This window comes from Choloepus didactylus, chromosome 27 (assembly GCF_015220235.1).
Source record: "Choloepus didactylus isolate mChoDid1 chromosome 27, mChoDid1.pri, whole genome shotgun sequence".
NCBI classification, from domain to species: domain Eukaryota; kingdom Metazoa; phylum Chordata; class Mammalia; order Pilosa; family Megalonychidae; genus Choloepus; species Choloepus didactylus.
In genome coordinates this window covers 12,437,694-12,453,285 of record NC_051333.1, presented here as the reverse complement: position 1 = coordinate 12,453,285, position 15,592 = coordinate 12,437,694, and positions in this window count along the sequence as shown.

Sequence of the window (15,592 nt, the reverse complement as noted above, 5' to 3'; positions counted from 1 at the left end):
AGGGGCAGAAAGAATAACAGAAGTAATAATCACTGAAAATTTCCCAACTCTTATAAAAGACATAAAATTACAGTTTCAAGAAGCACAGCATACCCAAACAGAATAGATCCCAACAGACCTACTCCAAGACACTTACTGATCAGATTGTCCAATGTCAAAGACAGAGCATTCTGAAAGCAGCAAGAGAAAAGCAATCCATAACATACAAGGGAAGTTTGATAAGACTCTGCAGACTCTGCAGAAACCATGGAGGCAAGAAGGCAGTGGTATGATATATTTAAGATACTGAAGTGAAAAACTGCCAATGAAGAATTTTATATCCAGCAAAACTGTCCTTCAAAAATGAGGGACAATTTAAAATATTTCCAGACAAACAGATACTGAGAGTTTGTGAATAACAGACCTTCTTACAAGAAATACTTACATGATATGTGACTATATCTCAATAAAATTGCAAGACAAAAAAAAAAAAAGGAAATACTAAAGGGAGGGCTACACCCTAATAGGAAAAGAGAGCAGAGAGAGAGATTTAGAGAAGAGTGTAGAAATGAAGACTATCAGGAAAATTAGAGAGAAATAAAATAAGACATATAAGATCCCAAAGACAAAATGGTAGAAGAAAGTATTGCTCTTATAATAATAACACTAAATGTTAATGGAATAAACTCCCCAATAAAAAGAAGTAGGCTGGCAGGATGGATTAAAAAACAGGACCCATCTATCTGCTCTCTACACAAGACTCACTTTAGACACAGGACAAAAAAATGGGTTGAAACTGAAAGGTTGGAAAAAGATGATTCATGAAAACAACAACCAGAAAAAAAAGTGGGGGGTAGCTATATTAATATCAGACAAATTAGCCTTCAAATGTAAAACAATTAAAAGAGTAAAAGAAGGACACTATATATTAATAAAAAGGACAATTCATCAAGAAGACAGAACAATGATATTTTTGCGCAGAGCCATAGTGCCCCAAAAATACATGAGGCAAATATTGACACACTGAAGGGAGAAGTAGATGCCTCTACAATAATAGTTGGAGACTTCAACACAGCATTCTCATCAATGAATAAGAACATCAAGACAGAGGATCAATAAGGAAACAGAGATGTTGAATATGTTGAATTGTACAATAAATGAACTAGACTTGACAGATATTTATAGAACATTATACCCCACAACTGCAGGATAAACATTTTTCTCAAATGCTCATGGATCATTCTCTATGATAGACCACATATTGGATCACAAAGCAAGTCTCAAAAAATTGAAAAATATTGATACCATACAAAAGACTGTCTCAGATTATAATGGAGTGAAGTTGGAAATCAATAATAGGCAGAAGGTCAGAAAATTCACAAATATGTGAAGGCTAAAAGACACTCTTAAACAACCAGTGGGTAAAGGAAGAAATTAAAGAGAAATTAGTAAATATCTTGAGACAAATGAAAATGAAAACACAAGATATCAAAACTTATGGAATGCGGAAAACATGGTGCTGGGAGGGAAATTTATTGTCCTAAATGCCTATATTAAAACAGAAGAAAGAGCCAACATTGAGGAATTACCTATTCACCAGGAGGAACTAGAGGAAGAACAGCAAACTAACCCCAAAGCAAACAGAAGGAAAGAAATAACAAAGATTAGAGCAGAAATGAATGAAATTGAGAACAGGAAAACAATATAGAGAATCAACAAAACCATAAGTTGGTTCTTTGAGAAAATCAGTAAAATTGATGGACCCTTAGCTAGGCTAACAACAACAACAAAAAATCAGGTGCAAATAAATAAAATCAGAAATGGGAAAGGGACATTACTGACCCCATAGAAATAAAAGAGATAATGGGAGGATACTATGAGCAACTACATGCTAATAAACTAGGTAACTTAGGTGAAATGGACAACTTCCTAGAAAAGATGAACAACCAACATTGACTTGAGAAGAAATAGACAACTTTGACAAACCAATCACAAGTAAAGAGATTGAGTCAATCATTGAAAGGCTCACAGAAAATAGGCTTCAATACATCACCCTCTCCTATGGATAGATCAACCAAACAGAGGAACAATAAGGACATTGGGAAACTAAAGAATGTGATAAATGATTTTGACTTAACAGACATATATAGAGCATTACATCCCAAATCACCAGGATTTACATTCTTCTCTAGGGCATGGAACTTTCTTCAGAATAGATCACATGCTGGGCCACAACACAAGCCTCAACAAGTTTAAAAAGATTGAAATTATTCAAAGTACATTCTCAGATCACAATGGAATACAACTAGAAGTCAATAACCATCAAAGATTTAGAACACTGACAAATATCTGGAGGTTAAAGAACACACTCCTAAACAATCAGTGGGATAAAGAGGAAATAGCAAGAGAAATTGCTAAATGTCTTGAGACTAATGAAAATGAGAGCACAACATATCAAAACTTATGGGATGCAGTGAAGGTGGTATTGAGGTGGAAATTTATAGCTCTAAATGCATACATTAAAAAGGAAGAAAGAGCTAAAACCAAAGAACTAATAGAACAACTGAAGAAGCTAGAAAATGAACAGCAAACTGATCCTAAACCAAGCATAAGAAAGGAAATAAGAAGGACTTAAGCAGAAATAAATGATACAGAGAACAAAAGAAAAGAGAGAGAGAGAGAGAGAGAGAGAGAGAGAGAGAGAGAGAGAGAATATATAAAACCAAAAGTTGGTTCTTTGAGAAGATCAACAAGATCGACAAGCCCCTTGATAGACTGACAAAATCAAAAAGAGCAGAAGCCCAAATAAACAAAATAATAAATGAGAGAGGGGACATTACTATGGATACAGAAGAAATTTTAAAAATGATGAGAAGATACTATGAACAAGTGTATGCCAACAAACAAGATAATGTAGAGGAAATGGACAATTTCTTGGAAACACATGAACAACCTAGACTGTCCAGAGAAGAAATAGAAGACCTCAACAAACCAATCACAAGCAAAGAGATCTAATCAGTCATGAAAAAGCTCCCGAGATATAACTGCTCAATGCTAGATGGCTTCACGGGAATTCTACCAAACTTTCCAAAAAGAACTGACACCAATCTTACTTAAACTCTTTCAAAACATTGAAGAAAATGGAACACTACATAACTCATTTTATGAAGCTAACATCACTTTAATACCAAAACCAGGTAAAGATGCTACAAGAAAGGAAAACTACAGGCCAATCTCCCCCATGAATATAGATGCAAAAATTCTCAACAAAATACTTGGAAACTGAATCCAAAGACACGGTAAAAAAATCATACACCATGACCAAGTGGGATTCAATACAGGCATGCAAGGATGGTTCAACATAAGAAAATCAGTCAACATAATACAACACATTAACAAATCAAAACGGAAAAATCAAATGATCCTCTCAATAGATGCTGAAAAAGTGTTCAACAAAATCCAGCACCTTTTTTTTTTTTATAAAAACACTTCATGCCCTCAACATGATAAAGGGCATATAGGAAAAATGCACAGCCAGCGTAGTACTCAATGAGAAGAGACTGAAAGCCTTCCTTCTAAGATCAGGAATGAGACAAGGATGCTAGCTGTCACCACTGTTATTCAACACTGCTAGAAATGCTAGCCAGAGCAATCCAGCAAGACAAAGAAATAAAAGGAATTCAAATTGGAAAGGAAGAAGTAAAGCTATCATTATTTGCAGATGATGTGATCTTATATGTGGAAAACACTGCGAATTGACGACACAGCTACTTGAGCTAATAAACAAATTTAGCAAAGTAGCGGGATACAAGATTAATGCACATAAGTAATGTTCCTATACACTAGAAATGACCTAACTGAAGAGACACTCAAGAAAAGATTTCATTCTCAATAGCAACTAAAAAAAAAATCAAGTACCTAGGAATAAACTTAACCAAGGATGTAAGAGATCTATACATAGACAATTACATAACTTTACTAAAAGAAATAGAAGCTTACCTAAAAAGATGGAGAACTATTCTGTGTTCATGAATAGAAAGGCTAAATGTCATTAAGATGTCAATTCCACCCAAACTCATCTACAGATTCAATGTAATTCAAATCAAAATGCCAACCACCTATTTTGTAGACTTGGAAAAGCTAGTTAGCAAATTTATCTGGAAGGAAAAGATGCCTCGAATTGCTGAAGACATTCTAAAAACAGAAAAACAAAGTGAGAGGACTTAACACTTCCTGACTCTGAAGCTTACTATAAAGCCACAGTAGTCAAAAAAAGCATGGTATTGGCACAAAGACAGACATATTGATCAATGGAATCAAATTGACAATTCAGAGATAGATTCCCAGATCTATAGTCAACTGATCTTTGATAAGGCCCCCAGAACCACTGAACTGAGACAGAATAGTCTCTTAAACAAATGGGGCTGGGAGAACTTGATATCCATATCCAAAAGAATGAAAGAGGACCCCTAGCCCACAAGCTACACAAAAATTAACTCAAAGTGCATTAAAAACCTCAATATAAGAGACGGCACCATAAAACTCCTAGAAGATAATGTAGGGAATTACCTTCATGTCCTTCTGTTAGGAGGTCACTTCTTAGACCTTACACCCAAAGCACAAGCAAAGAAAGAAACAATAGATAAATGGAACTCCTAAAACTTAAAAGCTTCTGTACCTCACAGGAATTTGTCACAAAAGTGAAGAGGCAGCCAACTCAATGGGAAAAAGTATTTGGAAACCATGTACCTGAAAAAAGACTGATATCTTGCATGTATAAAGAAATCTTACAACTCAATGACAATAGTACAAACAGCCCAATTATAAAGTGGGCAAAAGATATGAAAAGACATTTCTCTGAAGAGGAAATACAAATGGCCAAAAAATATCAAAATATGTTCATCTTCACTAGTTATTAGGGAGACGCAAATTAAGACCACAATGAGATATCATCTCATACCAATTAGAATGGCTGCCATTAAACAAACAGGAAACTACAAATGCTGGTGAGGATGTGGAGAAATTCGAACTCTTATTCATTGTTGATGGGGCTGTATAATGGTACAGCCACTCTGGAGGACAGTCTGGCAGTTCCTTAGAAAACTAGATGTCGAGTTACCCTTCGATCCAGCAATTTCACTTCTTGGTATATACCCAGAAGATCTGAAAGCAGTGACATGAACAGATATTTGCACATCGATAGTCATAGCAGAATTATTCACAATTGGCAAGAAATGGAAACAATTCAAATGCCCTTCAACAGATTAGTGGATAAACAAAATGTGGTATATACACATGATGGAATACTATGCAGCAGTAAGAAGGAATGAGGTCATGAAACATATGACAACATGGATGAACCTGGAAGACATAATGCTGAATGAAATATGTCAGACACAAAAAGAGATATTTTATGTTACCATTAATGTAAACTCTGTGAAAAATGTAAAATAAATATTTTATATTGTAGAATGTAGGGGACGTAGAGATAGACAGCAACTAGTGAAGGGGGAATGATAATCTAATAAGAACAGATAAGCTATTGTGGGTAATCTCAATGTTATGGGAATGCTCAGGAATGATTATGGTTTGCAAATTTTCTTGGGTATGGTAGGAACATGTTGGAAGCAATGTAGTTATTCTAGGTTGCTTTTCTTACTCCTTTGTTTTGTTTGGGTTTCTCAATTTTCTTGGAATATGGTAGGGACATGTTGGAAGAAACAGTTATTTTAGGTTATTTGTATTTCTTACTCCTTTGCTTTGTTTGAATTGTTTTTTTAATTTTTGATATAGTAAAAAAAAAAGAAAGCTATTGCATTAAAAAATTAGTTTTGAGGAGGGGCAAGATGGCAGCATAAAGAAGAGTGGAAGCTAAGTAGTCCCCCTGGAACAACTACAAAAAACCAGAAATAACTAGTAAATAATCCAGAATAACTGCAGGGGGACAAACGAGACCATCCACTCATCATACACCAACCTGAATTGGGAGGAATGCCCTAGAACACAGCATAAAATCTGTAAGTAAAACCTGCGGAACCAAGTCGTGGGACCCCCTCCCCCATAGCCCGAGCTGCAAAGCCTCGTGGTGCCAGAGAGAAGCTCTCTCCCAGCAAGCGAATATAGCTCAGCTGAGCTCCAACTGGGGTTTTAAGTAGCAAGTGTGAACTGCTCACTACAGGTACGCAGCCCCAAAAAACAGACAGAGGCTTTGGGTGACGACTGACCTGGGAGAGCCGGAGGGTCACCTTGGACTGGGTCTGAAGGGGACTATCTGTTTCTTTTTTGGCTCAGTGGAGAAAGCCCCAGTCATTTTCAGTTTCCAGGGCTGTGAAGCGGAGAAGGGTGGAGACAGCACAAGCAGAGAGAGAGACCATTGAAATGCTAATCACCTCCACCTGGGAGCTCTGTCTTCTCTAGGAGGAAAGGGGTGGGGCCCTTTCCATTCAGAACCAGACCCCAGAGCCTGGGGGAACATGGCCATACCTCCTCACACCAGTCAAGAATTATAGGCTAACAGGCGTTACCTGCTGGGCAGAAAAGCACAGTGACCCGAGGCATCAAAGGGTGGAGCAATTTTCTAAGACACACCCGCAGGGAAACCAGATACTGAATATTTCTTCCCTCTGGGACCTGAGCCTGCTCTGGTCTGGGAAAACCTGATTTGGATAACCAAGGAAACCATGCCTAGACAACAGAAAATTACAACCTACACTAAGAAAAACAAAGTTATGGCCCAGTCAAAGGAACAAACGTACCCTTCAACTGAGATACAGGAATTTAAACAACTAATGCTAAATCAAATCAAAAAGTTTAAAGAAGATATTGCAAAAGAGATAGAGGCTGTAAAGGAAGCACTGGGCATGTATATGGCAGAAATCAAAAGTTCAAAAAACAACTACTAGAATCTATGGAAATGAAAGGCACAACACAAGAGATGAAAGACACAATGGAAACATACAACAGCAGATCTCAAGAGGCAGAAGAAAACACTCAGGAACTGGAGAACAAAACACCTGAAAGCCTACACGCAAAGGAGCCGATGGAGAAAAGAATGAAAAAATATGAGCAACGTCTCCGGGAACTCAAGGATGAAACAAAGTACAATAATGTACGTATCATTGGTGTCCCAGAAGGAGAAGAGAAGGGAAAGGGGGCAGAAGCAATAATAGAGGAAATAATTAATGAAAATTTCCCATCTCTTGTGAAAGACATAAAATTACAGATCCAAGAAGTGCAGTGTACTCCAAACAAAAGAGATATGAATAGGCCTATGCCAAGACACTTAATAATCAGATTATCAAATATCAAAGACAAAGAGAGAATCCTGTAGCAGCAAGAGAAAAGCAATCCATTACATACAAAGGAAGCTTAATAAGACTATGTGCGGATCTCTCAGCAGAAACCATGGAGGCAAGAAGGAAGTGGTGTGATATATTTAAGATACTGAAAGAGAAAAACCACCAACCAAGAATCCTGTATCCAGCAAAGCTGTCCTTCGAATATGAGGGAGAGCTCAAAATATTTTCTGACAGACAGACAATGAGAGACTTTGTGAACAAGACACCTGTCCTACAGGAAATACTAAAGGGAGCACTACAGGGTGATAGAAGACAGGAGTGCATGGTTTGGAACACAATTTTGGGAGATGGTAGCACAGCAGTGTAAGTACACTGAACAAAGGTAACTATGAATACAGTTGAGAGAGGAAGGTGGGGAGCATGTGAGACACCACAAGAAAGAAGGAAAGATAAGACTGGAACTGTGTAACTTGGTGAAATCTAGAGTATTCAACAATTGTGATAAAATGTACAAATATGTTCTTTTACGAGGGAGAACAAGCAAATGTCAACCTTGCAAGGTGTTAAAAATGGGGAGGCACTGGGGGAGGGATGCAATCAGCATAAACTAGAGACTGTAACTAATAGAATCATTGTATTATGCTTCCCTTAATGTAACAAAGGTGATATACCAAGATGAATGCAGATAAGAGGGGGGTATAGGGGAGGCATGTTAGACACTTGACATTGGTGGTATTGTCTGATTCTTTATTCTACTTTGACTTAAGGTTATTTTTCCTCTTGCAGCTTCCTAGCTGTCTTTTTTTTTTTCCTCTTTCTTTTTCCTCTCTACCTTCTTTGACTCTCCCTCCTGCCTTGTGGAAGAAATGTAGATTCTCTTATATAGATAATGGTGAAGGTGGTGAACACATAAATGTATGACCATGCAGAAAACCATCGATTATTTACTTGGGATGGAATGTATGGTGAGTGAACAAAACCATATTAAAAAAAAATGGGTTGATGACAAAACCTCGAGGGCAATATACTGAGTGAAATAAGCCAGACACATTAGGACAATTATTGCAGGGTCTCACTGATAGGAACTAATTATAATACGTAAACTCATAGACATGAAATATAAGGTACCAAGATATAGGACGAGGCTTAAGAATGGGGAGTGGTTGCTTAGTATGAGCAGAATGTTCAATTAGGATGAACTTAAATGTTTGGAAATGAACAGGGGTGTTGGTAGCAAGATGTGAGAATAACTAACAGTGCCGAATGGTGTGTGAATGAGGTGGAAAGGGGAAGCTCAGAGTCATATATGTTACCAGAAGGAAAGTTGGAGGTCAAAAGATGGGAATGTATAAAACTGAATCCTGTGGTGGGCAATGTCCATGATCAACTGTACAAATACTAGAAATCACTTCCATGAACCAGAACAAATGTATGACAATACAATTAGAAGTTAATAATAGAGGGGCATATAGGGAAGAACTATATACCTATTACAAACTATATAATACAGTTAGTATTTCAACATTTTTTCATAAACAGTAACAAATGTACTATATCAATACTACGAGTCAACAATTGAGGGGGGTTGGTTAGGGATAGGGGAGGATTAGAGTTTCGTTTTCTTTTTTTTTTTTTTTTCATCTTTCACTTTATTTCTTGTCTGGAGTAATGAAAAGTTTCTAAACATTGAACAAAAATTAAGTGTGATGGATGCACAGCTGTATGAGGGTACCCACAGGCAAGTGATTGTACACTTTGGATCTTTGGATAATTGTATGGTATCTGAACAATCTCAATAAAAATGGAAAAAAAATTAGTTTCAATGTAGTTATTTTAGGTTATTTGGTTTTTCTTATGTCTTTGATTACAGTTTGTTAATTTTCTTGGGGTATGATAGGAACATGTTGGAAGCACTGTAGTTATTTTAGATTATTTTTTTTTCTTCTTCTTTTGTTTTGCTTGAAATGTTGTGGGGTTTTTTTTTGTTGTTTGTTTGTTTTAATTTTTCAATATGTAAAGTTAAAAATTTTTTTTAAATCAGATGATTATATAACCATGTAGCTTACATGGTGTGACTGATTTTGAAGAACTTGTGTCTCACACTCCTTTTATCCAGTGTATGGACAGATGAGTAGAAGTGGGACCAAAATTAAATGAATAAAAGGTGGATGGGATGATGGGATGTTTTGGGTGTTCTTGTTTACTTTTATTTTTATTCTTATTTTTATTTTTTTAGAGTAATAAAAATGTTAAAAATTGATTTTGGTGATGAATGCACAACTATGATAGTACTGTGAGCAACTTATTGTACTCTGTAGATGATTATATGTTACTTGAATATATCTGATTAAAATGAATTAAAAAAAAATACTTTGGATCACAGTATTTGGACTTTATGTTCTCAAGCTGAAGACAAAAAGAACTTTAGGAAGTGATGTCAGCAAGATGTTGGAGTAGTTAGCTTCCAGATCTCATCCTCAAACAGAAACAAAAAAACAAACAGAAGCTGTCAAAAACAACTTTGTGAGAAGTGGAATACAGCCACTCTTTGATAGCAACCAAATGAAGGCTGAATCAAGAAAAAGCTAAGAAAGTTAAAAGTGTTTGGAGAGCTTTGTGGTGTTTTCACTTGCCCTTGACCCATCCCCTTCACAGGCTGGCAGCAGCCGTGAGGATGGCAGTTGTGTTCCCCATGTGGAAACCTGGTGTCTTTCACTGGAGGGAGCAGAACAGACCTTATTCACAAATTATTGTGTTTGTCTCTTCTAATCCTGAAGCAAGGCACTCATCTCTGCTCATCTCTGTTTCCCCCATCTCAGACTCATGGCATAAAAGTGGTGCACATTGCCATAAAACACCATCAACCCACAGCTGATCAACCTGTAGCCTCTTTTTGCAAAAGATTACAGTTGAGACATAAAATGGACTGGCTAAAGCCTGGGAGGAAAATCTGGAGAGAGTTTCCATGGGAAAGTAGGGTATTCAAAAACACCCTGTATCTGGGGCAATTTAGAATGTCACATGAACACCCAGGGCAAGATGCCGACTCAGAAAGATCTGAGAAGTCCTTAAGCTTTTGCCTTGGACTGGTCTGTAGGCTCAGTGCAGGCCTGGTTAAGTGTTGAAGGAGTTCCAAACAATGGAACCAATCTGTAAAGACTGGGAGAGGTGTTTTGTTTGTTTGGCTACTGGCATTCAAGGAAATTGTGTCAAAACACTAGCTAAAGACAGTCTAAGGAAATAGAGACTTCAGTGACCACACACAACAAAGAATGCAATCTTTGCAATAATAATTTGGAGTAATCTAAACTAACAGTCTCTACAACTTTCATTAATTGAACAAAACAAAACAACAAACCCCAGAGATGGAAAAAATTCTGATTTCCACAGATAGCATATTATAATATTCAAATATCCAGATTTCACTGAAACATCACAAGGCATACAAAAAAATAGGATAAAAGACATCACAAGAAAAGAAAAGTATTAACCAACATCCCTTATATATATAGATGCTAAAATTCTTTTTAAAAAGTCTGAAACCAAATCCCACAGCCTATTAAAATGATTATACCCCATGATGAAGTGGCATTTGTTCCAGGCATGTAAGGGTGGTTCAACATTACAAAAATCAATCAATTTAATATGCCACATGAGTTGAACAAATGAAAAAAACCCTGCATGATCATTGCAGTTAATGCAGAAAAGGTCTTTGACAAAATCCAATGCCATTTCTGATATAAAAAATTTAAAAAGCACCTGGAAAACTAGGAATGGAAGTGAACTTCCTCAGCATGAGAAAGGACATTTAGGGAAAACTCAAAGCTAATATTATACTCAATAGTGAAAGACTGGATGACTTTTCCTCAAGGCAAGGATGTCCAGTTTCACCAGTGCTATTCATCAACATAATGCATGTTCTAGCCATTCATTCTAGGAAAGAAAAAGAAATAGAAGGCATTTGTATTGGAAAGAATAAAGTAAAACAATCCCTATTCAATGATGACATGACTCTATATATACAGAATCCCTGGGAATACACAAGAAAGGAAGTAGAGCTAATAAACAAATTAAGCAAAGTCACTGGGTACTAGATCAACACAGAAAAATCCATTTTGCTTCTATATACCAGAAATGAACCATCTGAAAAAGAAAATAAACCAATTCCATTTGCAATAGCATCTAAGTGAGTAAAATACCTAGGAATACATTTTTTCCATGAAATGAAATACTTGTAACTTAACACTACATAAAATTGCTGAAATAATTGCAATAAGACTTTAATAAATTGAAAGCTATCTTGTGTTCATGGATTGGAAGATTCAATATTGTTAATACCTCAATACTACCCATAGCAGTCTATAAATTCCTCAGAATCCCTATCAAAATTCAAAGTCTTTTTTTTTAATCAGAAATGGAAAAGCTGATTCTCAAATTTATTTGGAATTTCATGAGACCAAGAATAGCCAAGATGGTCTTGGTAAAGAACAAAGTAGGAGGACTAATACTTTCTAATTTCAAAACTCACTACAAAGCAAGATGGTGGCATAGAGAGGTGTGGAATTTAGTTAGTCCCCAGGAGCAACAAATAAACAACCAGCAACAACTAGTAAATAATCGGAAACATCTGCTGGGGGACAACCATGACTGTCCACACATTGTACACCAAACTGGAATGGGTGGAATGGGTGAGATCACAGCATAAAAGCTGTAAGTAAAAACTATAGAACCATGCCGGGAGACCCCTCCAACCGTGGAAGACTGAGCTGCCAGACCTTGCTGTGGGAGAAAGCAGCATTCCCAGAGCAAGCGAATATAGCTCAGCCTAGCTGCAACTGGGGTTTTAATGAACAAATGTGGACTGCTGAATACAAGCTACAAACATAGGCAAACCCCTAAGAAGCAGCAAACTACCCTGAGGTCACTCCCAGTGGAGAGGAGGTGGAGCTGATGGAAAAAAAATTAAATTAAAAAAATACAGAAGCTTTTGGAGACAGCTGACCTTAGAGAGCCAGAAAACTCCTGTGTCCTGGGAAAGGGAGCCCAGAAGACCAGGTGCTATCTCTGGCCAACAGGCAAAACTGGGGATCCATAGACTGGCTCTGAAAAGGAGCTTTCTTTCCCTTTCCCTCTCTCTAAATCTGAGTGGTTCAGTAGAGAAAGCCCCAGCCATTTTCAGTTCACATCACTCTGACCCAGACAGGGGTAGAGTTAACAGAGTCAGAAGAGACAAAGTAGTAATTCAAATGCAGAAGATAACTCCCTAGGGGGTGTATCTTCCCTAAAACGAAGAAGGTGGGGCCCAGTTCTAGTGCCTACCCTCCCTTCAGAACTCAGACCCTAGGGCCTGAGGAAAGCAGTAAAAACAGAAATAACTTAAGTTGAGAATTAAAGGGACCACACTGCTTTAATCAGTGGGGTGTGACAAGCTGACAGGTGCCACCTTCTGGGCAGGTTCAGAAAAGCACAGCAGCTAGAGGCCTCACAGTAAAGTCTGTCAATCTTCCAAGACACACCCTCAGGGAAACCTGATACCGAATAAAGGCCCCTTCTGAGAGCTGAACCCGTTCTGGCCTGGGAAAACCTGATTGGGGTAATCAAGGAAACCAGATGCTTAGACAACAGAAAACTACAAATCACACTAGGAAAAACGAAGATATGGCCCAGTCAAAAGAATAAACTTACACCTCAATGGAGATACAGTTGAGCTATTGTTTCACTTTAATGAAACAATCAAAGATTTTGAAATACATATGCTAAATCAATTAAAAAACCAAGCCAATGAGTTTAGGGAAGATATGGCAAAAGAGATGAAGGACATAAAGAAAACACTGGGTGAACATAAGGTAGAAATCAAAAGTTTGAAAAAACAACTGGCAGAATCTATGGAAATGAAAGGCACCTCACAAGAAGACGAAAAACACAATGGAGACATACAACAGCAGGTCTCAAGAAGCAGAAGAAAACTTTCAAAAACTGGAGAACAAGACACCTGAAATCCTACACACAAAAGAACAGACAGGGAAAAGAATGGAAAAATATGAGCAACATCTCAGGGAATTGAATGACATGAAGCACATGAATGTACGTGTCATTTGTGTCCCAGAGAGAGAGAGAAGGGGAAAATGGCAGAAGCAATAATAGAGAAAATAGTCAATGAAAATTTCCCATCTCTTATGAAAGACATAAAATTACAGATCCAAGAAGCGTAGCATATCCCAAACAGAATAGATCTGAAAAGGTCTATGCCAAGATACTTAAGGATTCAGCAGAATTATGGTGACTGCATTTAATCTTCCTCCATGAAAACTCACAGTGGGCACAGGCAAAAGATGGAGAGGGGCAAGGTGCCACATGGAAGCACCAGGAGCCCCTCCCCAACTTCAGAGGCTCACAGACACATGGCAAACATGGAATGCAGTGCATTTGAGCTGGAGACCCACAGCCCAAAAATCATCCACTCAGAGGCCCAGGAACTGTCAGTGACCTTGAGCAGACTCCCTGTTAAGCTGCACAGAACCAACCACCCACATCCAGGGCTTGCAGTCCCCACTGCACCTGGAGAACTGGTGCAATGATTGGATTTACTCCTGGTTTGGACCCTGCATAGTGCACAGGGAAGTTGGGGGAAAGCTGGCTTAAGGGTAAGAGGTGGCTCAAGAATGCCAGCCAGCTGCAGGGAAGACAGGGAATGTGCACTCCAGCAAGCTGTAGCTCTGCCAAATTATAGATAAATGTTCAAATAATACTGCATATACCAAAATAACCTTACCAAGATAAGAAAATGCCCTGAAGCCAACAGAAAATCACAAAGCACATGAAGAACCAAGAAGATATGGACAAGCCAAATGACCAAATTAAAAAGCCAGAGGAAACACAGAATCTGGAGCAATTATTCAAAGAAGTATATGCAAATCTCCAAAACAATTTCAGTGGGTTGGCTGAAGACATAAAAGATATCAAGAAGACTTTAGCAGAGCATAAAGAAGAATTTGAAAGATTAAATAAGAAAACCGCAGATCTTGTGGAAATAAAATTTACTTTAGATTAAATTAAAAATATATTAGAGACACACGACAGCAGATTTAAAGAGGTAGAAGATAGGATAAGTGAATTAGAGGATGTGGCAATTGAATGTTAATGCACAAAACAAGAAATGCTGGAAAAGATAAAAAAATTTCAAATGGATCTCAAGGAAATAAAGGACAACATGAAGCACACAAATATAAGAACCATTGGTATTGCAGAAGAAGAGAAGAGTAAAGGGCTAGGAAGGGTATTTGAGGATATAGTTGGGGAAAACTTCCCAGCTCTTATAAATGACTTAAACATACAAAACACAGAAGCCCAATGAACACCAAATATAATAAATCCAAATAGACCTACTCTGAGACATATAATAATCAGAGAAGGAGAAAGTCCTGAAAGCAGCAAGAGAGAAGCGATTCACCACATACAAGGGAAACCACATAAGATGAAAACTGTCCTTCAAAAATGAGAGTTAAAAACATTTTCACATAAACAGACACACAGAATTCGTGAACAGGAGAACTCCTCTACAAGAAATACTAAGGGGAGTGCTATAGAGAGATAGGAAAAGACAAGAGAGAGAGGTTTAGAGAAGAGTGTAGAAATGAAGATACCAGGAGATAGAAAGGGGGTAAAGATCAGGCATTTGATGCTGAAGGAGTACAGAATGTTCAAAAGGCTTGATTGTATAGATCCAGAAATGGATAGCACAATACTGTGTGATGGTAGCATAATATTGTAAGTATATTGAAAAAAGATGACTGTGAATACAGTTGAAAGAGGAAGGTTAGGGGCATGTGGGACACCAGAAGGAAAGATATAAGCTAAAGACTGGGACTGTATAACTTAGTGAAACCTAGAGTGATCAATGAAGGTGATTAAATGCACAAATATAAAAATGTTTACATGTGGGACAACAAATGAATGTCAGCTTTGCAAGGTGTTAAAAGTGGGATGATATTGGGGAAAAAATAATATTAATGCAAACTAGAGTCTAAAGTTAACATTGTAATAATATGCTTCCATTAATTGTAGCAAAGGCAATACATCAAAGCTAAATGTCTATAAGAGGGCAATTTAAGGGAGGGATATGGGATTCTTGGCATTGGTGTTGTTATCTGACTTTTTAATTGTATTTAATTTTAATTTAATTTTTTATTTTTTTTGCTTTTTAGTTGTAATTGTTTCTTTTTCTTTTTTTCTTTGTTCCTTTTTTATTCTTCCTCTTTATTTATGGAAGAAATGGAAATGTCCTCATATAGCTAGTGGTAGGGAATGCATAACTA